Below are 22,168 nucleotides of genomic sequence, written 5' to 3' on the forward strand. Positions count from 1 at the left end.
GCTTTTTTTCTCATTTGTCACGTTACACTTACCGACTGTAATCTGTGTTTTTTTTTTTTCCTTTTTTTGAAAGATCAGCACAAAGTAAGGCATGAATGTAAAGTGGAGGGGAACCTGAACATGGTTTTCAAGACGAGGAGGTACTCTTGTGGAACGTGGCATGGTGATGGCAGCATCATGCTGTGGAAGCATCCAGATTACAACATGGACGATTTTGACCTGATCAACTTGCTTCCAAACTGAGTTATCTTATTGTTGATTCATAACCTAATTATGAGGAACTTAATGCCAAAGTCAAAGAAAGCAAAGTTAGTTATAAAGCTTGCTGAAACTTTTCCTACAAAGGATCTGCCACCATCGAGAGTCATTGGGAATGGAGCTTTCGGGCCATGAAGCTTTCTTGGGATAGATCATCTCACCTTGAACATATTTCACTGAAACTGCCATTTTGGTAAGCTGACTGCTGGAGAACTGCTTTCCTGTCCTACCATCAGAAACGAGAGCAGGTGAAGTTGGATAAAAGTAGGTGGAGATTTAGTGGACGTAGTGAACGTCGGTAATCAGTGTATTCAATACAGGAACCTTTTCCAGGAATCGGGTAGGTTTGCTGAGGCCAGCTTTTGTTTTTGTTAAGAAGCAAAAAAAAAAACAACAACAATCCAAACCCCCTTTTATCATTAAGGTCCACTAACTCTGATGTAGATATAATACAGTTTTAAAGTCTAAGTCACACGTAAAATGTATTTTAACGCAGATGCATTCAAATAGTCACCAGAGTAAAGAAATTTATATTATATGTGAATTATGTGCGCCGTTTAGAAGTAATTTCGATAAAACTTGCTGTATATGCGAATGAGCCCGAACATTCCTCAATCAGCCGATCTGGTATGTGACGTCACACACAGAACGAGTACCGTGCATCCGGTAATAACACTGTCTGCTAACACTACGACTTTCCTCGCTCGTGAAGTGTGAATTGCATAACACACTTTTGTCACTGCCGGCAATCCAGTCCTTTCGCGTTTCTTTTACGAATTTATCCCATTTCTTTCGGACCTTTTGATCCACCGGCCAAGTATGCAGCGATACTTTCTGGCCTGCACTAGACCGCGGTGAAGTTGGTTTGACATTGGACATTCAGGCTCCGCGGAGTCAGCGGAGCACTCTCGAGAAACAAAAATCAAATCAGATTTGTTGACTGTCCCTAACTGTACCACCCCGTATGGGAGGAGGGAGCAGCTGAGAGACGCTGGCCGAAATCGGAGTCCTTCAACCGGATCAACCGTGAGCTAGATCCCGCTGACTCCGCGGAGCTTGAATGTCCAATGTCAAACCAACTTCACCGCGGTTTGCACTAGGCCTATAAGCGACACTACAGCCACCAACTACGCACCTAGAAGGCATTTTATCTTGTAATTAGTTCGGCGATATTTTTTTATAAGCGCTTGCTCAAAGTACACGTGGATCCGCAGATTTGGTGTGTGAAAGAAGATCCCGGAAAACATGCATATATATCCTGGTTCGCCGTACCGGTTGCACAATGTAAACAATGTGTGTTTCTACGCAAGTTCGATTCGTGCGTTCTCGGTGTTCTTGAACTGACGTCAAACTGTCGGAAATGGCCGATCGTAAACGGAGGCAGCACTCAAACGCGGAATACCATAATCGGTGTAAAAAATGTGCGATATTTCATATTTAAACTTAATTTGAACACTTTTGATACATGAATATTCAAAGTTTACCTTGTTCTGGAAGTTATTCCAGAACGGTTTTCAGGATATTTTTTCGGTACAAGACTTAGACTTTAAGGCATCAACAATGTAACAATGATCAGAAGCTAGAAGGCCGGACTGGAGCGACCTCTCCACCTGCCTCTTGAAATGATAAAACACAGAAGTCTGTCAGGCAAATGCAGGTTAGATCGGTCACAGTTACACCTTTTCACAGACTTTGCAGTCACTCTGCACTGGTTATGAAACACAAACAGAATCAACGGCTCCAAAGGTGCTGCCCTGTTGGCAAAAGGGGATATATTAACAGCCAGGGTACTGAAATGTGAAGGCCGTTGTAATTTCCAGGCCTCAGAAAATGTTTTGTACGCTTAATAATCACGGCAGCTAATTTAGCCCTGACAACATCTGCAAAGAGCCGTTGGGGGGCGGAAGATTAGCACCACGGCAAACATTCATGCAAAACATGTGCAGGGCTTCAATCTGCTCCCTGAATACCACCGCTGTGCCTCACCCAGCCTCTACGAGGGGGGGGTGTGTGTGGAGGGCCGGGAGTTATCAGTGCGCACCATCTCAGTGCTGGCAGACAGGTACAGCGCGGAACAGGCTGGAAACATCCCCATTATACAGCAGGGTGCAGACAACTGCACCTGTCGAGATAACGTGGCCCACTCTGGGCTAAAATGGAGGTGCGGGGAGACGACACACGATGACGCAGGATCCCCTCGCAGGATTTTATCCAACTTGTCCTCACTTGCAGATGTCCTTTTGTGTAAAAAAAATAAAAAGAAAGAAGTGGGATTTTCTTTTTTTTTCAGGGACTTGTGTGCACACACAGGTACCCCCCGCTCACACCTGCCTGGTGCCTTGACTTTGAGCTGACAGAGCTGCTCTCAGTGGCTCTGCTGAGACTGAAGGGGTGAGCGGATGCTGGAGGAAGGGTCCAGTGGTAATTACCCCGTCTCCTATCTTGTTCACCGCACACACAAACGAACACACACACAAGAACGCACTCGTGCCACTGCTGGTGGCAGCACAGGATGAGGACATGCAGCTTCAGCACTCTTTCCTGTAAATAACAGTCCTCCAGCTGAGGGGGCAGTGGGAAAAACACTCATCCTGCAGTGTCTCCAGAGCTGAGGCGTGTAGGGATTGGTAAAGCCGGCGCAGCACCTCAGAAGAAAATGACTTATTCGGGTTGTGTCCTCTCACCAATAGAAATGATGTGTTTTATTTGGATTTTCATGATCTATAATTGTGAAGTAGAAGGAAAAGGATAACATGGTTTTTAAATAATATTAATCTGAAAAGTGTGGCGTGCCCCCTTGATTTAATCCTCTGTAGAAAATACCTGGAAGTTGTTAGTATTTTGAGATGAAAACTTTGGACCATACATATATATATATTTTTTGCTATATAGTTCAAGCTTAGATTAGATGGAGAACGTCTCTGAACATCATTGTTCAAGTCAATACATTTTAACATATGAATATGCTTTGATCTAAATGATCCCACTGTAGCAGTGGTTATACTGTATGTCGATGAACCTCCACACCAGCCTGAAATCTTTTGGAGCCTGTAATAGGTTTTCTTTCAATGTTTCCCTGTTTTTAGCTCCATCCATGGTCAGATCAACTCTGAACAGCTTCCCTTTTACAGTCGAATAAAAGCTTTCCCCACAGCATGACAGTGCTACTGCCATGATTCACCTCAGGGAAGGTCTGTTCAGGACTCTGTGCAGTATTACTTTTCCACCACTGATGAGGTTTTGGATTTGGCAAAGAAAATAAAAATAAAATCTTGTTGGTTCAGATTTAGTCATTTGGTTGGACCCTTATTAAATGTGAGAACATTCTATTAGAATCCTAACATGAAGGCCTACCTAAAATGAATATCCAAAGATCTTTTTGGTCAAGGGGTCTAAAAGGAAGAGCTCACTAGTGATTCTCAAAGCCAATGAACTCCTCTGTGGAATCAAATACTGTTATGTGTTTTTAGGCATTTAAGCAACCTATAATTAACAAGTAAAGCAGTTAAACAGATGTGTAATCAGCTTATGTTGCCTGCTATGGCTGCATTTTTAGTATAAACCTTACTGATTCTGGATCCTGGTAACAATTAACTGAATTTGAAGTCAACTAACAGCTACCTGACACACAATATGTTCTCTGCTTACTTTACTGCTTTGATCAGGTCCAAACTTTGGATTAGAACCCAAGTACCACAAATCACATTTAATAAGTCCCAAAGATGCCTTTTAACTTCTAAAAACCTTCCCAGACAGCGGCTGCTTCACTCCCAGTACAACAAAGAGAATTTAGTTCAATGTGTATAACTTGTAGGACACATTATTGTGATGTTCTGGGTTCTGATCCTTGTAAAAATAAATAAAAAATAGCTCCATTACAGCTACTTCAAAACTCAGCTGTGACAACCCTGATGAGGACCAGAATGCTGGCCGACATCACAGCGGTTTTCAAGTCTCCACATTGGCAACCTGTCCATGTTAGAATGGATCTGAAGGAGCTCAGACTGCTAGAAGAGACTTTCTGGTTTAACCCTCCGTATTAATCAGGCTTGCTGCTGTTGTGCGGCCCCTCGAGGCCCCTTAGGTCTCCTGGAGGGGGTCTTCTGTTGGTACTGATAGGGAGAGCTAAAACGTGTTTTTGTTCTTGTGGCTCCCAGCTGTGGAGCAGCCTTCCTGAAGACCTGAGGCCAGCTGAGAATTAAGAAGTTTGTAAAAAGCAAAGCCACATCGGTTCAGTCAGCCTTTTAGTTGACGTTCAGAGCCATTTCTGATCTCTTATTTTGTTTCAGTTTTAGAAACTTTTATGCTATTTATGCTGTTTGAGCTTACGATAGCCATGGCAAGAACTGATAAATGTTAATAATATTGTTCTTAAAGCTGCAGTAAGTATATTTTGTACAAATTTATGTTTTACATATTTATTAAAACCGTTGTTATGTCCTGACAGTAAAATACAAGGCTGATAAAACAGGAAAAAAAAAAAAATTAAATAAAGCTCCACTTGGACTTCCCAGTGGTCCTACTACCATTTGCAGAAAAATACCGCTCCTGGACAGAAACAGCCAATCAGAGCCATGACGAATGCTGGCTCTGATTGGCTTTTCTGGTTCTGTTTTATCTTACGAGCATTGTGCGCAGGTTGGTCACGACGTGCGACGCTGCTTTGTATTTTGATTGACACCCGATGCGGCTCAGTGACGATGACTGTATGACGATAACAGAATTTGACCCAGTCAAATGCGGGACATTGCTTCAATTTCTGGGACAGGAGTAAAAAATGTGCCGCAGTCCAATGCAAATAAGGACATCTGGTCACACTTTGTATATAATAATGGAAACTGTCAAAGAAAATAATATTATTTAATTTTGAATAAAGTTTAATCTTGTTAGACCTTAAAAGATTGTAATGTTTTTTTTCTGATAAACCTAGAAAAACTTTATCAAACCTTTTTTTTTTTAAGTTTAACAGTTTCATTAAACTTCCAAAGTTAAACAATGTTTTTTTTAATAAACCTTTGCTAAGTCATTGTTGTGCGCTACAGGCAAAGCAGAGATCGATTAATGTAATCTGAGCTCTGTGTTAAACTAATTTATGACTTCATCAGTGGGTAAATGTCCGTCTTTATACTTTTAACCTCTGTAAAGCACTCTGTGTTACACTTGACCTTATGAAAAGTGCCCTAGAAATGAAGTATGATTGATTTTCAACGTGCAATACTTTTCTCTATTGATGTTATTCCATGTTACCAAGTATTTTCAGTCTTAGCGTACACAATGTTTTATTGTTCTCTTGCTGGATGTTAGAAATATAAAGACCAACTGGATCATACCCAATGATTGGACAATATGAATGATTTATTTCAGACAACCAGACAATCCGGTGAAGTCATACATTAAACACATGCATACATCATGCAAAAATAATATTAAATAGAATTATATTATTTGTATAATTTAGTGATTATGTCTGAAAGGGGATATGAAGAAGTGAAACCTATTTAATCATACCCCTTCTCCTTCCTATAGTCCTTAACACCAACAATCCTCTTGATTTCTACCTTTCTTATGGTAAATGGTCTGCACTTATATATTATGAGTCCATACTACTCCAGAGTCCATTAAGTAAGCAAATAAATCAATGTAACCATGCGTATACACATTCACGCGTCTACATATATCTACATCCAGACACTTATTACCTACAGCCCATAGCCCACACGACCACAACCATTTCTAAGGTATGTATACACCCATGTGCAGTTACTGAGAGTACCTGTTGGTGCTCACTGTTCTTCTTCCATCTCATATCTTTTTGGGAAAGCCAGTTTTAGCCTTTTCCGAAATAGTCTCGTGTTTCAGACCTTCACACCACTTACTGAAATGCATATTCTTTTCAAGTTTGTTCAAGCACAAAAGATTGTGAAATTTAGGTTCTCCCTGTAATTATATCCTTCATCTCTCTTCAACAAAACACTTTTGTATGATGTCTGGTAGTTGTTTATGTCTGGCTTCATACATTAACTGTGAGGTTTGAAATTCTAACAGATCTGAGAATTTTACCAAGCAAGAATGAGATTAGTGTGTTGGTGATAGCCAGCCTTATGAAGCTTTCTGATGGCTCTTTTCTGCAGCCCCCATAGCAGTTTGAGTGATGTCCTGTAGGTGTTACCCCAGACTTCTACACAAAGTTCAAGTCTGGTAAAACCAGTCAACACTATAGAATGTGTCATGCTTTACAGCTAAATCTTTTTTTTTTTTTTTGCTTTACTAAGAATTATCGATGCTTCTAAGTAGTTTAGGCTGAACATATTTAATGGGAGGTTTCCAGCAGATTTTGTAGTCAATGATCACACCCAAGAATTTAATTGAATTGACTCTTTGCATCGTTACACCCTCTATTATGACTTTCACATCCTTATTTCCTTTATAATTACCAAATAACATGAACTAAGTTTTCTCCAAATTTAAGGACGATTTGTTTTTGTCAAACCAGCTTCTTAGTTTATTCATCTCTGGAGTGATACAATCCAAAAGCTGCTGCAAGCACTGCACAGAACCTACAGAAAATATTTTCTGTACAGAACCTGTAGAGAAAATATTTGTATCATCTGCAAACAAAACAGTCTGTAATAAGTTTGAAACCTTACATGACATTTATGTACAGAATAAACAGTTTTGGTCCCAAGCTGACCCCTGGGGGACAACACAAGCAATGTCCAAGCATAACGACTGATAATCACCTATTTTCATTGTTGGCTGCTGCTCACATAGCTCTTCATCCACTCCAGAACCATAACGCTTTCATTTCCTGATTAATATACTGTGATTTATTGTATCTAATGCTTTTTTACAAATAGACCCATTGCAAGCGTCTTTTAATCTACGGGGCTGGTTATTTCCTCTATTCATTCCAGGACTGTCAATGTTTATCAATGAAGTTTTCCAGTCTGTTAATAAAATCTGTTCTAAAATCTTGGAACATTGTGGAGGTATAGGTATAGGCCTATAGTTTGTGAATTGGTGTCTATATACAGTGGTGTATTTTTGCAGTTTTCATTTTGTTTGGAAATTGTCTGTTCTGGAAAGAGAGGTCACAAATATGTTTTGGGCCGTCACTTTCAAAATATTCAGTAAATTCATAAAACAACTACGACCATATTATCAATAATTGCGTTGCTGCTAATAAACTATCATGGATAATGAATTTATTTGGATCATTATTTAATATATTGAAAATGTTTTTGTAATTTCTGTTATTCTCATCTAAAAAGTTAATATATCATTCCTGTATAGATGCCCCGAAAAGTCTGGTTAATGTATTCTTATATCTTTTACATTTACTTTCTGTCTCTGCTGTTCTGTATTTTATAAATTGTCTATATAGCATGTTTTCTTTTCTGTTTTTGCAGACATTCTGCTATCCTTTTGCATCCTTGATGCATCAGAAAATTGACCTTTTTTTGGTGCATTATTGTATTGGACACTGCGTATCATATGTACACAAAATATTTAGGAACATTTCTTACGCTTTATCTATGTTTTTCTCCTGAAGTATTAAGTCTCAATCTTGTCTGAGCAGTTCCTCTCCAAATGCAACCAGCGACTCCTCTGTTCTCATTCGTTTGCAGTTTTTTTGTGTCGTCCTCAGCAGCATTTCCTGTAACAACTGTCATAAACAACAAACACCGATAGATGGTCACTGATATCATTAATAAATAATGAATTTACTGTGTTGTTATTTATCAGGTATGCAAATATATTGTCTATTAAAGTGGCACTGTGAATGTGATTGCATCAAGTGTGCCAAAACGAAACAGTTTGATGAGGCTGTGAAGAAGGGATTCACGACAAGGCATCAGGTAGCCGGCAAAAATGCCAACATGACCAAAAGAGGAGATAAAGCCAATGATTTCAACACAAGGAAGCTCCTCCCAAAGCACGGAGGCATGCACTGACACATAAATTGGAAGAACTATGTATTTTACACTGACAACTTGTGTGACATTGCGGAAAAATAGAAAAAGCCACTTACGATACAAAGGAAAGTTTGTGTACATACATGCTCAGTTCATCCATGGATGCAATTTTCAGACACCTCTTTACACAGTTATATGTAAGTATAAACAACACGAAAAGATTCATCCATCATAGTCTGGAGGAAGGCTATGGTGTCTGTGTGCGAGACATTTATTTATTTTTTTGGTGCAAAATAAATGTGTCAACCCCATAAAGAAAGCAGAAGACCTTGTGGCGACTCAAGCTGAAACTGTTCAGAGTGTCATTATCCACGGTGAAAAAGTCACTGTACCATCGTAGGCTGAAAGGCCACTCAATGAGGAGCATGCCTTTATTCCAAAAGCAACATGACAGATTACAGTTTGCCAATGCACTCAAGGACAAAATAACTTTAGAAAATGTGCTGTGGTCTGGTGAAGCCAGCTCTCTCGCTGTTTATCTGGTCCATTTCTGTTAACAAGGGTTCCTCAATGACATTGTTTTTAGTAAATGAAATGTATACCCTAAGTAATAGATACACTTGGGGTAAAGAGCATAATGTTGCAGCTTAAGATGACAGAGTCACAAAGTGAATGCTTCCAGCACCAAAATGAAATCCTTCCTAGTGCTTATTGCCCTATATAGAAATTCCAGAAGTCCAAATAAACCGATGCCTCTTCATTATCGCACAGATCCAGCACAGAATCGAGCTGGTGGAATAAACGAGTGGCATGATGACCCTCGGTTCGGCTGACCACAGCTGCCTCGCGCTCTCTGATGAGCCTGTTATCTCCAGCCAGCATGAGGTCCGGTCAGAGGGCAACGCTGCTCAGCCTGCCCCTGGTAAATAAATGATTTCCTCCGTCAGAGCTGCTCAGCTTCAGCCGCACGGAACATTTTGAGTCAGCCTATGGGTGAGAATGATGAGCAGCAGAGGGCAGAGAAAAGTGTAGCCACTTCTTGCAGACTTTGCCTTTGACCTCGGTCTCGACTGTATAGCTTTATTGGTTTGTCAAACTGTCAGACTGTCTCCATTTCAAATAAAGCCAGCGAACCAACCAGCTTTGACTGCAGCTCTTTACACTTATCCTGTCGAGAAATCACCAGCATTAGTGCTTTTGGGTGCATAAAAAGGTGTATATCAGCAGCCTATGGCTATTTATACTAAACTATCAGGGTACAGATGTCACCATTAGATACATGCAGTCAAAGGTGATCACCACTGCTATGTAGAAATGGACACGCGTGTGTTTTTATTGCACTGCATTAAACACCATCAAAGGTTTTTATTGCATCACAAAGACACTTGTTTACTGCTATTACGCAAAACCCTGAAACAAATATGTAAGCTAATATTAAACGTCACACAACATATCACCTTCCAGTTTTAATATCCTTTATGGATGTATGTACCTTTGTCATGCGGTTATTTTATTTTGTCTCCCCTTGCTCCCCATTTGTCTGTCATTTTACTGTTGATGCAAACTAATGTTACAACCGAGGGACAAATAAAGAATCATTCAGCAATAATATGAATTGTGTTTCAAAACAAACATGGGTCCGGCGAACACAAAACATAATTTTCACAGCGTAAACAAGGCTGTGTTCCGTGAAAATGTACTCAGCAGCCGAGACACAAACTCAAATATAAAACTCAAATAATATTTAGAACCAAGAAACAGACCATTCCGTAACACCGAAAACAGAGGAATTTACCACTCTGTGACCCCAAAACCGATACGTAATACACTGTGAGACCAAAACCAAGGTATGTGACGAGCTGTTACCTCCCCCAAATAGGGTCAAGTGCAAACAATGCAACAATTTACATTTTTGTAGTATGCTGGGGGACAGTGTAATGAATTGTGTGGGTTAATACACCCAACGACCAAAAATCATCACGTATCCACTTGTAGCTTCAGCATTCCTGAGCTTGGACTACAAAATCACAACAAAATATTAAATAAAAATGGCGGTTTGGCATAATTGGTGAGCTGGAAGTCCATGACCCTATTTGGCAGTTCTGCAGCAAACACTGTGACATAATTGTTTAAAAATGTAATAGAAAGTAGAGAAACCGAATGGCTTGAAACATATGACTCAAATATAATATAAAGTACCTGGACAGACTACATACACATTTTCTGCACTCCTAGAGACTCCAAATACACAACAAAATGTGTTTAAGAGTTACAAAAGTGAATATTGCATATGTCCCCTTTAAGCATACCATTATCAAGGACTAAGGAGCCACACCCAACTTTTTACAGAAGACAACCCAAACACCATAATGGACCCTCCACCAACACAGTCACAACACAGCCAGGCAAGATTGTTTTCCTGGTAACCAGCAAACCAAGACCGATCCATTGGTATCCAGACACGGAAGCAGAAGTCATCACTTCGGTCAACACATCTCCATTACTCTAGAGTCCACTGGTTGGATAATTCTACACCACTGCATCCAACTTTAAACCCATGAAACCCCATTCTACCAAGCTCTCTACGCACTGTTCTTAAGCTAATCCAAGGCAGCACAAAATTCAGACGTCTGTTGCTATTAACTCTGCCGATGGTGGCACTGTATGTACCCTATGCACCTTAACATGACCTACAGATCTGCAGCTGAATTAGTTGTGAGGAAATTGAATGCATACATCAACAGCTCAGCTGTGGAGGTGGTCAGCAGCACCAAATTCCTCAGGGTGCACATCACGGACAATCTCAGCTGGTCTGAGAACACCACATCACTGGTGAAGAGGGCACAGAAACGCTTGTACTTCCTGCGGAGGATGAGGAGAGCCCACCTGCCCCCGCCCACCCTCACGACATTCTACAGAAGCACCATAGAGAGCATTCTGACCAGCTGTCTCTCTGTGTGGTGTGGAGGCTGCAATGCCTCCGACTGGAAGAACGTGAGGAGAGTGGTGAGGACAGCAGAAGGGATCATCGGGGCTCCTCTTCCCTCCATAAAAGACATTTCATCTCATAACTTATTGCAGATAGCATCCTATTAAAGCGCTATGCTTGAATTCAAGGGTAAGATTCACCCATTCTGAATGACAAAATGTGTACATTTTGAGGGGTGTCTCAAATCTTTTGGGAATATAGTGCATCGAACTGGTACAGTCCACTGAGTGCAGCTATAGCGCATGGCTCTGAAAAAGTCCATGCTTCTGTTTAATACTGCTTGGTTTGTCCAGGGTGAAAGGGGCCTAGTTCCCGTCTCTAGCAGTCAAGGGTTGAAAGGCAGGGCATGCCCCAGACAGGTTGTAGGTGTGTTTCAGTATGATGGAGTCAGAGTAGGTACATTATGCAATTGTCTGATTTACAGTGTGTTAAAAATCATTTAGACTAAATAGATTATATAGATTATAAGAGCATCAAAACAAACAAGTGCTTAAAGTAACATGCCAAAGCTTTATTTTTAGGCTATGGAATGAGTGACCTCTGAACAAGGTTAACTGGTGTGTATGCAAAACTGTCTTGATTGCCCCTCGAGCGGCCTGTCCTAGATCTTTGAATGGCTCTTTGGCGAGACCTTTTCACAAATTCCAGCCCCCAGGCAGACTTTGACAGAGAGCCTGTTGTTACAAACAAGGAAAGGGGTGGATGAAGGCAGCAGGCAAGAGCAAAGGACATCTAGAGAGAATGATGTAGCGGGGAGGACCAGAAATGTCACGATGAAGAAATGGGGAGGGGAGGTTTGGAGACAGAGTAATGAGATAGCGCTAAACCTCCAGAATATGATTTTTAGCGTCCAATGGCCTAAATGACCATAATATATCTGCAGTGGCTTTAATGGTGTCGTTGATCAATACCAGTGACGGATTTTTCTGCCAAGTGCTGAGGCGTCAACTGTTAGACCTTGTAAATAAAAACACCCATTAGATAACTTAACCTCCCTTTAAAGCATTTCTCTAATTAGGATTAAGGAGACATAAACTGTTTGAAGGGGAATCAAATAAGTGTACGGGCAGTCTGCTCCTCTTGAACGCCTGGTTACCAGGATGACTTTCTGACTGAACCTCTAATTGACTTTGCTGTCCCACAACGGTCTGACCATTGACCGGTGATCTGGGAGGCTTAACTCTTCTTTACTGCATCCAGTCAGAGAGAAGCGGAAGAAAAAAAAATGAGCAAGTCGGATCCTTTGATACAGTAGCTGCAAGTGGTGAATAAAAGGGAAAGTGTCTGTATTTGTGCTTTTCTTCTGGCAGAGTCCTCTGGCACACATTTTGAACAGTACCGCTTAAATCTGCTTCACTAAAACAGTTTTAGATGTTTTACATCTTGCCTTATTTCTTTATACCTCCCTTCCAAGAGAACGTTTCTTTTAAAGCTGTCCCAAGCGATAGGCCTCCAGGCTTCTGGGTGTGCTTTGGTGTTTCTCTGTTTTTATTGATTTCCGCTGAGTTGGGGGCTGACTTAATAGGCTCAGTAGTTGGATCACCCTGAATGTCAGACTCTCTGGGACCAGGTCAAGTCAGACTTAACATCCCTATCCCCAGCAACACTCTGAATCACTTCATATACATGTTCATACATGTTCTCCAGAGAGTTCTAGGTCTGCCCTACCAGTAGGATGAGTCTAGAACAGGGGTCACCAACAGGGTGCCCATGGGCACCAGGTAGCCCCCCAAGGACCACATGTGGTGCCCTCGAGCCCTTTCTAAAAACAGGAGAACCCTCCAATGAGCTACATCTAAAATGTTATTTTATTGTGTTGCTCCTTGAGAGGCTTCCTGATCTGATCCCTGAACTAACTCATCAAAAGAATTCTCCTCAGACGATGATCTGACCCAATCCTGATGGCTGAGCCTGACTCTCCTTTCAAGAAAGCTCATATAAGCCATTTGTTGTAGTAAACAAAAACAGCACTAGGGATGGGTACCGAAACCGGTATCAAAACACGGACCTACAAGCTTCAGCCTTGTCGGCCCTCTTAACGGTATTTTTAAGGTCGTATTCCATTTTTCAGGGAGACTCCAACCCAAACAACATTGTTTTGCCGATCTTCTCTTCCTTAAGAAACACAGATGCCGAGGGGATTGATGGGAGGGGCTAACGTTCTGCTCTCACATGTTCGCCTCTGTTGCCAACTATTTAGCAACTTTTCAGACCGCCCTAGCGACTATTTTATTCAAAACCGACAAGCAATGGATCTATCGATTTTTTTTCTGTGTCGTTTGAGACTTTGGCAGCTAGGAAAATCACTGACCGTTTTGAGTTTACTGTCTCTTCAGTGGAGCTGTGAGCCCCTACGGCTTCAAAAGTGCTGACAGGCGCTCAGTCGGTCAGCCTCGCCGTGCTGAAGTCAGAGAGACGAGACCAACTCGTCTGTTTCCCCACTGAAAATGAGTCACGCATGAGCAAAACTTCCACTAGATTACAAAGCGGGATGTAAATATATTCTAAACATATTCTTTAATGGGTAATTTTTTTTTTGTCTTTTGAGACTGCTACACTTAAATAGATCCCTACCGGTAACTGATTCACATGCGGCCTCTTCCATTTATTCACCTCATCCACTGTGGGTGCCTCTGCTATATTTCGGTTAAAATTGAATATAAAAGCATGTATAATGTAGCTTAGATTCAGGTAAAATATTATTCAAAATATTTTATAGAATTCTTTTTTTGAGCATATTTAGTGTTTTTAATAATTTTCTGTCTTGTCAGTGTAGATGTTCCTCTCTCCTACAGCATACGTTTTATTCAAGATATAGTGTTTTAACCTTTTGTTTATACATACAGTTACTTACATAATGTTTTTTTGCTCTATTTCTATAAAAATATTTATTTTTTTACTTTTATATTGTTTTCTTTTGTTCCAAATGTTTATTAAAAAAAAACTAGTCTGTGATCATTATTTGTTTTTTTACCCTTTTGTTTGATAAAAAAAAAAAGAATTGATAATGGTACAGATAAAATACCAGATCCATAAGGAGTATCATTAAGAGTAGTACTATTGATAAATCCTTAACGATACCCATGACTGTGAATGGCAATTTAAACATGATCACCATCCAAATATTACATCCACGCAAGAGGTGTCCAAACATGGCATGTGGGCCAAGGTCGTGAGGTCAAAGGTAATCACAGGCAAAAAAAATATAGAATAGAAAAAAAAACTAACTACTACTTTTTTATAGTAAAGGGATGTGTAAATCATCGTCAATCAGGCTAGGATGAAAGCGGCCCTCTACCGCTCTAAAACAGCATCTACAAGCAGACGCACTGTGGCCCGCACTTCTTTTAAACAAATACTAAACACACAATACAGACTGTAATACGTAGGGCCTCTTCTGGCATGAGGTGGACTGTCAGTAGGATCAGAGGCACAGACCGATGTGGTCAAGATGGACTTAACAAAAGACTGATCTGACTTTGAGCCCGGCAGCTCATCTGTTTTCTTTTCCAGTTTAAAACAGAACAAAGCCAGATGAAAGGATACAGAGGAAATAACGAAAAAAAAAGCCTTACCTGGTGTCTCACTCCATTAATAAGGCCGATTAATTCTTTCCCTGCATCTAACCAGATAATTAGATTAAGAAAACCATCATTTAAATCATGCTCACGATCTAGCTTTATTACTAGGGTTTTTTTGCAGCATTTGGCAGAGCGATGGAGGGACTGACATCTGTTTAGTAGATTTGCAGGATTTGCCCCAGCGAATGATACAGCATCTGAGAGAAATATGTGCGGCGGGACGTTATCAGGGATGACAGGAAGTGATCCAGCACTGGTCTCATCATGTATGACAGCTGTAAGACAGGGGATCCATCCGAGAGATTAGCAGCGGTAGAGGCTGACTGTCGAATGCGACAGATCGATCTAGGACGGCCGCCACCGCCATCTACCTCCCAACCCGACCTTCTGTGTGAGCAGGGTTAGGGGAAGGGATAAGAAATTATCTCAGAAACACTTTACCTTGCAGAAGTATCCATACACCTAGAACTTTTACAAATTTTTTCAAGTAAAAGCAACAAACTTCTTGGGGTGTAAATCACCGACTTTATCACCATACGATGTTATATCGATTTGTTTGCATGGCGATACAATATTTGGCGATATCACAAAGTCTAGTACGATTTCCGATCGATGCGATCGATGTGATGCGATCTGCCCATCTAGCACTGTTATTTCGATTGATATTAACACGCAGAAAAAACAATTGATGATTTGCCCATTTTATTTCTAAGAAGGCATTTAAATCAAAAACATTCTTCTAATAATAATGATAATACCATGCTCACTTTAGTCTCACGCCTTGTGAATTTCAAAATAAAGGTGCATCTTAAAAATCACGATATGGATCGATGTTTTGATTTTGCATCGATGTAACTGGATTGTTACCCATTTAATCGCTATATGGATCGATGTATTGTTACACCCCTACAAACGTCAATGTTAGGCGGAGTTAAGTTCAATTTGAGAAACAGCCAAGAGACCTGTGGTAACTATGGAGGAGCTGTACAGCTCAGGTGGGAGAACACGTTAACATGTATGAGGGGTTCCCCTTGCAGCAGGACGACAACCCTCAACATACAGCCAGAGCTACGGAGCACTATTCTGTGTTGGTCTATTACATACAATCCTAATATAATAAAGGTTTGTGGTTGTAACATGAAGATGTTACAAAAAAAAAAAATACAAAAAAAAATATTTGGGACTGCAAGAGTCAAAGGCGTAAAAAAGGCGAAAAAAAGCATAAACTTCATTCAGCAACAAAATTACAGATATTTGCTTTTTATGGAGCAAAAAGCAGAGACGGAAGAAGAAACTTAGATTGCAATTTCTTTTTTCTTTTTTTTTACCCATTTCAATTTGTCCTTCTATTCCTTCAAAACATTCCTCTCATTTTCCCATCTGTCCTTGACTGACTGCAAAAAGGCCACACAGAAAGCAGGGACCATTCAGCTACTGGTTAATGCAAGTTGTGTCGTTTATAATTAGATCGGAGAAGAACAGTCTCTTTCAAATCAGACAATCACGGATCTTTAAAATGATCTCAATTTAAAAAAAAGGGCGAGTTATCCTGCAGTGTGTCGCTTCAGTCTAAAGCAGTCGCCTTCATGTTTCTCCACTCCAGTTCTGATGACACACACTATAAGGGAGGCATTGAACACAAATACATATGATTACATGCTCTTTAACGCTGTTTCGCAATGTTTATCTACATGACGGGATACCTAAAAACTAATTTTCCATGGATCTAAAGGCGATGAACTACAACACATTGCAAAGTGATATGATACAAAGCGAAGGCAGCTGCAGTGGCGCGCAGTGACGAGAGGCTGCTTAAGATAATCCAAAGTCCGTCTGATCTGAGCAATATGTCGATCGGCGGAACATGATGCAGAAAATAACATGTAGAGAAAAGTGCTCAGCAGCTTTTTTTTTTCTATTGAAACCCTAGGAAACCCCTCACTAGTCTAAAGCAGTTGTCAAGTGATGGCTGCAATGTTGGAAGCCACGTCACTTCGGTTCCACAATCTCTGCAGCAAGCTATGGAAGCACACACAGCCGACGTGCGATGTGAAAGGGCAAAGTGATTCGTAATTAGAGGCTCGGGTTCATTTATTTTTGCTAGTTCAGTTTCACATATTCATTTAAGCAGCTAAATAGTTCCGACAATATTGACAAAAAGAAATGTGTCATGTTCACAAACCTCAGCGCAGGCTTTTACTTCTAGCGTAGCACAGGTACTAATAACCGCTACCCTTTTGCACAGCTTTGCAAAACAGACATGTTATATTTTTTTAAAAAAGGTACTGGTTGTTGTTTCTAACTGTTCTTTATTGTTAGAAGTCAGTACGCTATTTTAAAGGGGTTGGTAGTGCTAATAGACAAATTTGTGAGAGTAACAGTGCAACCTTTGACTACTAAATTCTTTCTCTGCATATGGCACCAAAATATGCAACATGCAAGATCATCCTAATATGGCGTTCTATAAGTGGGTTAATATTTAAGTTCTTATTTGAGGGACTTTAGCTAAGCCCAGTTTACTCAGCAAACATGGATGTTCTTGCTGGAGTGCTTGGGAACAAAATGCACACATTTCTTTTTAGAAAATCTCTATATTCCCCTCGTTTCAAATGTATCTCTTAAAAAGAAAAGACCCAAGCCTTACCATCTAAGCTGGAAACACAGGGGAAGGTGTGCGTCCATGTCTAGATCTGCTTGCAACCATTGAGAGGGCACTTTAGTCCAACTCTTGGCTCACAGGTGAGATGAACTGTGGAAAAACGAAGAAGGATCATTAAGAAAGTGTGCAACCTCTACATTCTTCTCTTAGACCATCATACATGTAAGCATAACTACATTAACAGTGCAGAAACCCTTAGATTGGACACACTGGTGTGGTTTTAATCCCACCATCAAGCCGTGTTTCCAGTTAGTGATCTATAGATCAATGCTCTAACATATACTCACTCTCTCCTGCTAAAGGGGGTGTTTCTATTCCTATTCTATTCCTATTTCTTTTTGTATTCTTTTGATCCATTGTATATATGAAGATTCACTGTATATAACTGAATGCACCTTTCCTACTCTGCACCTTCTTGTATGAGCCGATGTGACGAGTGAATTTCTCCATTGTGAGATCAATAAAGCCTATCTTATCTTATCTTGATTCATCAACCAAAGGCATTCCCACAAAGAATCTAGTAAACGTCATCACAAAGACTCTTCCTGTTCTTCAAAATAAAAGCACTTGCTGTATGATTCATCCAGAAACATTAACACGTAGCGGCTAATCCCACTACTGTTTTCTAATTTCTCAAAACATAAATGCATCGTACTGCTTTAGAAGGGCACATTTGATATCTTCACGGCTTTCTAGAAAAAATACAACAGTTTTATTAGGAAACAATCATGTTAATTCTTCATGTGATAAATTAGGCTAAAAGATAGTAATCGGTGGAAGACTTAAGTCCGGACTTTGACTGGCCCTCAGAGAGCTGAGGCTTGGCTTGGATTTGGGATTAAAAACATCATTTACTTGGACTTGAGGTGAAAGTCGAACTAATTCTTGTGGAGGGGGGGGGGGAACTTGCACAATGCTGCTGACAGGAAATTAAAACCGGTTTTATATCTCATGACAGATATGACAGTCTCAAAATATATGCATGATGTAAATGAAATCAGGAGGGATATTTTTGCTGCCTTTTCTTGCACTCCAACCAGAGAGACATCAGTCACTAATACTTTCTACTCCAAGCTTTTGTTTCCCCTATTGAAAGAACAGGCCTGCATTGTAACTTTCATTAAATCTCTAATTAAAAACACCCATAATCAATGCTCTGAGTCTCCAGATCATCTTATCATCGGCTTAATTACGGCTGATTGCTGTTTGTAGCAGAGCTCATTGCAACTTCATTTTAATTAACAAGAATTGATGGGTAAACTCACGGCAAGCATTTCGAGATTGAGATGAGGAAATTTTACTGTTCGCGCCTATTGGTTCCTCTGAGTTTGACAGCGGTTGTATATTCTGTTCTTTAATGAATCAATTGTACAAAGAGATAGGATTCATAGCATGTAATAAATTGGAGGGCTCGCTCGGACTGCCTTTAAGTAACTTCTGAAGAGCTAAATATTCAAATGCTTAAGTATGACGATAGGTCATAGACTATAAGATACTGTGTATGAGGGAAAGATGCAGTCTATGTGGTCAACCAGCTTAGGTTATGAACCATCAGTTCCTATGGTCTGCGACAAGTCCGGGCTGAATTAACAGAAAAGTTCAGTTATGGGCTCAACCCAGCATAATGGGTTCACTGTTACCATCTTAGCAACTTTGTCGCTATATTTAGTGGCTTTTCAGACCTACCTAGTGTCTTTTCTCTGTGTTTTTGCCGACTTTGGTTGGTTTTGCCTTGCCAGTACTGATACTGCTTCTCTTTCTTTTAGCCTGGGTCACATGACCATGTATGCAAATTAAGCGATGGCGCCATCTAGCAACTTCTAGGACAGCCAATAGCGACTTTCTTTACTGAGGAGTTGGCAACAGCGACTTGGTTTGGTGACAAAACATAAAACATATTTCATATTTATTTTCTACTGTTCAATTCTGAAAAAACAAAAAAACAACAAAAAAAACTATGAGATAAAACAAAGACAACATTAAACAGTTATGGGACAAAATATTTAATTAAAATCAAAATTAATTTTCGATATGTAACATCCAGAAAAAAAAACTCCTACATGAGATTATTATAATAACAGTTCATGTTGAACCCCATTGGTAAGAACAATCAAAGTAAAACTAAAAGTAGAGTTTTAGTCTGGCCATGTTTACTTTAAGTTTTAAGTTAGCTAGCACTGGCTTGTGCTAACAACTTAGCAAGTTTTCCAGTGTGAACTAAAGCAGTAAACCCAGCCCACTGATGCCAAAATCTTTAAACAGGATAATTTTACCATTTATGATTACAACAAGTGGAAGAGGATCAGTAAAATCTGATCAGACCGTTGGTTAGCTCAAAATGGGTGCTTGTCAAGCCTGACAAGGTTCTTTCCAGTCTGGTTCAGACCACTCAACCCTAGCCATCCCAAAAAAAATTTGACCCAAACCTTTAAAGAGATTGCCCAGGTGTTTAAACTGTGTGGTTTCTGCTCCCATGTGATGTGCTATTTGGAAAAAACACACACAAACACACACACACACACACAACCTTCAAAGTGTGATTCAGGCAAGATGTGCAGCGTTTGCCCCTGAAAAAGCAAAAAAAACTATGACATGAAACCGAGTGCGGCTGCTGCGGGTAGTGAAATCATTCCTGGTGAAAGGTAGCGGTGAGAGTTTCATTGTATCATTTTAATGAGTCACGCTGTCAAGCTTCAGCAAGCGATGGGCTGTATCCTGGCTCCGCTCGCAGCATTTACTGCCAGGAGTTAAGAATCTGCTGTTTAAAGTTTACATTGCTGTGATGCACATTTGTATCACCCCCCCCCCCCCCCCACCTCCCCTGTTGTTTTAGGGCCCGCAGAAAAAAAACACACAAAAAACCTTTATGATCCATAAATCTGATGTATCGGCTGATATATGCAGCAGATGTTACAGGACTTGCAGTTATCCATTTCCCGAATGGTAAGTTATGCTTTCCTTCAGCGAGTGGGGAGATCACACTATTTCCCCCCCATTTTTTCCCACAAAATCCAGATAGCTGCCTTACATCTGTATTGCACAGCGATTCACAGATCTGCTCCAAGTCAAACAATGATGCAAATTTCATTACATGTTATAAGAAGTTGGAGAAACAGCGCGGCTCGATATCTTCAAAGACTCATAATAATCCAATAAGTTCTTGTACGGCTATCAGTTTTCATAAAGGAGGGAGCCGCTGAGCGAGAACATCTTCCACGCACTGGATTAGCACCACATATAAAAGGAGCACCCAAACCCACAGTCATTAATTAGTAAAAATGACTTTCCAAATATGCCTTTTGTTAATGATACCATCTGAAGATATAATTCAGCCTGTTGCTTTATGGACTCTGAGCACTTGTGCTGCCATTGGGGGGGTGTTATTTGTGCAAAGAACTAATTTGAATCATTCTATTCATCAAGCACTGTGTAAAGTATGTTATTCATTAACAGGGCTCCTCTAGGTGATGGCTCCTTTAATGATACTGTTCTTGCCGCTCCTGCGTTTGCATGTGGTTTGTATCATGCAGTCTTAATGATCTGACTGGATTGGTAGCTGGCGAGCCAGCTGGGATATCTGTATACAGCTAAAACCGCATATTTACATGCCCTGGGTAAAAAGGCACACAAACATGTTTTTTTCTTCACTGTCTGACCTGTTGTGCAATAGGCTTGGTTTGGCAATGATTAACTGTTATTAGGTGCCCAAGGCAATTATTAGCAAAGGTAATTTTAATCCAAATTACCATACGGTGGCACCACCCGATTATCAGTACCAAAACAGCTCTTTCTTAGTTTTCTCGACGGTGAGGTGTTACAGAATAGATGAGAGAGCAAGACCTGCACACATGTACAGACTAAAAAGAAACCCATTCTCTGCAAAATGAAATAATTTATTAACAAAACGTCAAATTCCCCTGAAACAAAAGACTCTACTGTTTGGCCATAATGGCCATCCAACTGGGAAGTAGTGGGGTGGCAGCATCATGTTGGGTGGATGTTTTGCTGCAGGAGGAACTGGTGCACTTCACAAAATGGATCCAATCATGAGAAAAAAAAACATCACTGTACAGTAAACTACACCCAAAGAATGTGACCTAAGTCTCACCTCTGAAAGGTCCTGAAGCCAAAGCGCTCCAACACCATTGATCAAAACTACTGAAAAAATTACTGCAGACTCCGACTAAAGACAGGAATATGTCAATAGCACCTTGGAAAACTGCCAATGATCCACAGCAAAACAAAGATTTTCTTTAACCACAAAATTTAGGACGTTAACAACAGTCTTCGATAACATTGATGACCTGCTTAATATTGAGTTTGTGCGATTTTTACTGGGAGTTTCTGCAAATTTTACTGGGAAAACTCCTCTAACCCAAGACATTCATTTATTTTCATTAGACATTTGAGAAAGCGTTGTTAAATTATTGTTGGGGGTCTATCCAGCCACATGGAGAACCTGGATATAAAACTGTAGTTGGTAATCCTGTTCAGAGACACTTTTTGTTATACTGGATAGTCCTTGCTGGCTGTGCATGTGCACTTTTAATGTTAATGTATCCAGTTAGCTTAGCGGTTAGCTTTGGTGTTAGCCGTTCTCTGTAGCTCCGCTGCTCTCACCGTATACTTTGAACCTGACTAAGAGTCGCAAGAAGCAAACCAAGTACAACTTTAAGCGAAGAAGAGGAAGGCATCGGTAGAAATAAATAAAACCAGAGTGAATTAAGGAGATTTTTTTCATGCGATCCTCCTGAGGAGTGGAAGG

The 22,168-nt window shown here is 40.3% G+C and overlaps 1 protein-coding gene across 3 annotated transcripts in view; it reads right to left on the bottom strand.

Annotated features, from left to right (window-relative positions):
- The window catches only part of LOC105935450 (beta-1,3-galactosyltransferase 1), a 183,226-nt gene that overhangs the window by 25,918 nt on the left and 135,140 nt on the right, over positions 1–22,168 (bottom strand). Inside the window, exons 3-4 of one of the 3 annotated variants that reach the window (XM_021323251.2) lie at positions 17,389–17,493; positions 7,785–7,924 (exon numbers count right to left, since the gene is read on the bottom strand). The exons of 1 other annotated variant lie outside the window; for it this stretch is intronic. The gene's annotated coding sequence lies outside the window, so the exon portion shown is untranslated. The remainder of the gene's footprint in view (positions 1–7,784; positions 7,925–17,388; positions 17,494–22,168) is intronic. One more of the 3 variants, XM_021323250.2, reaches the window with a different exon arrangement.

The sequence above is a fragment of the Fundulus heteroclitus genome, chromosome 24, assembly GCF_011125445.2.
Source record: "Fundulus heteroclitus isolate FHET01 chromosome 24, MU-UCD_Fhet_4.1, whole genome shotgun sequence".
NCBI lineage: Eukaryota > Metazoa > Chordata > Actinopteri > Cyprinodontiformes > Fundulidae > Fundulus > Fundulus heteroclitus.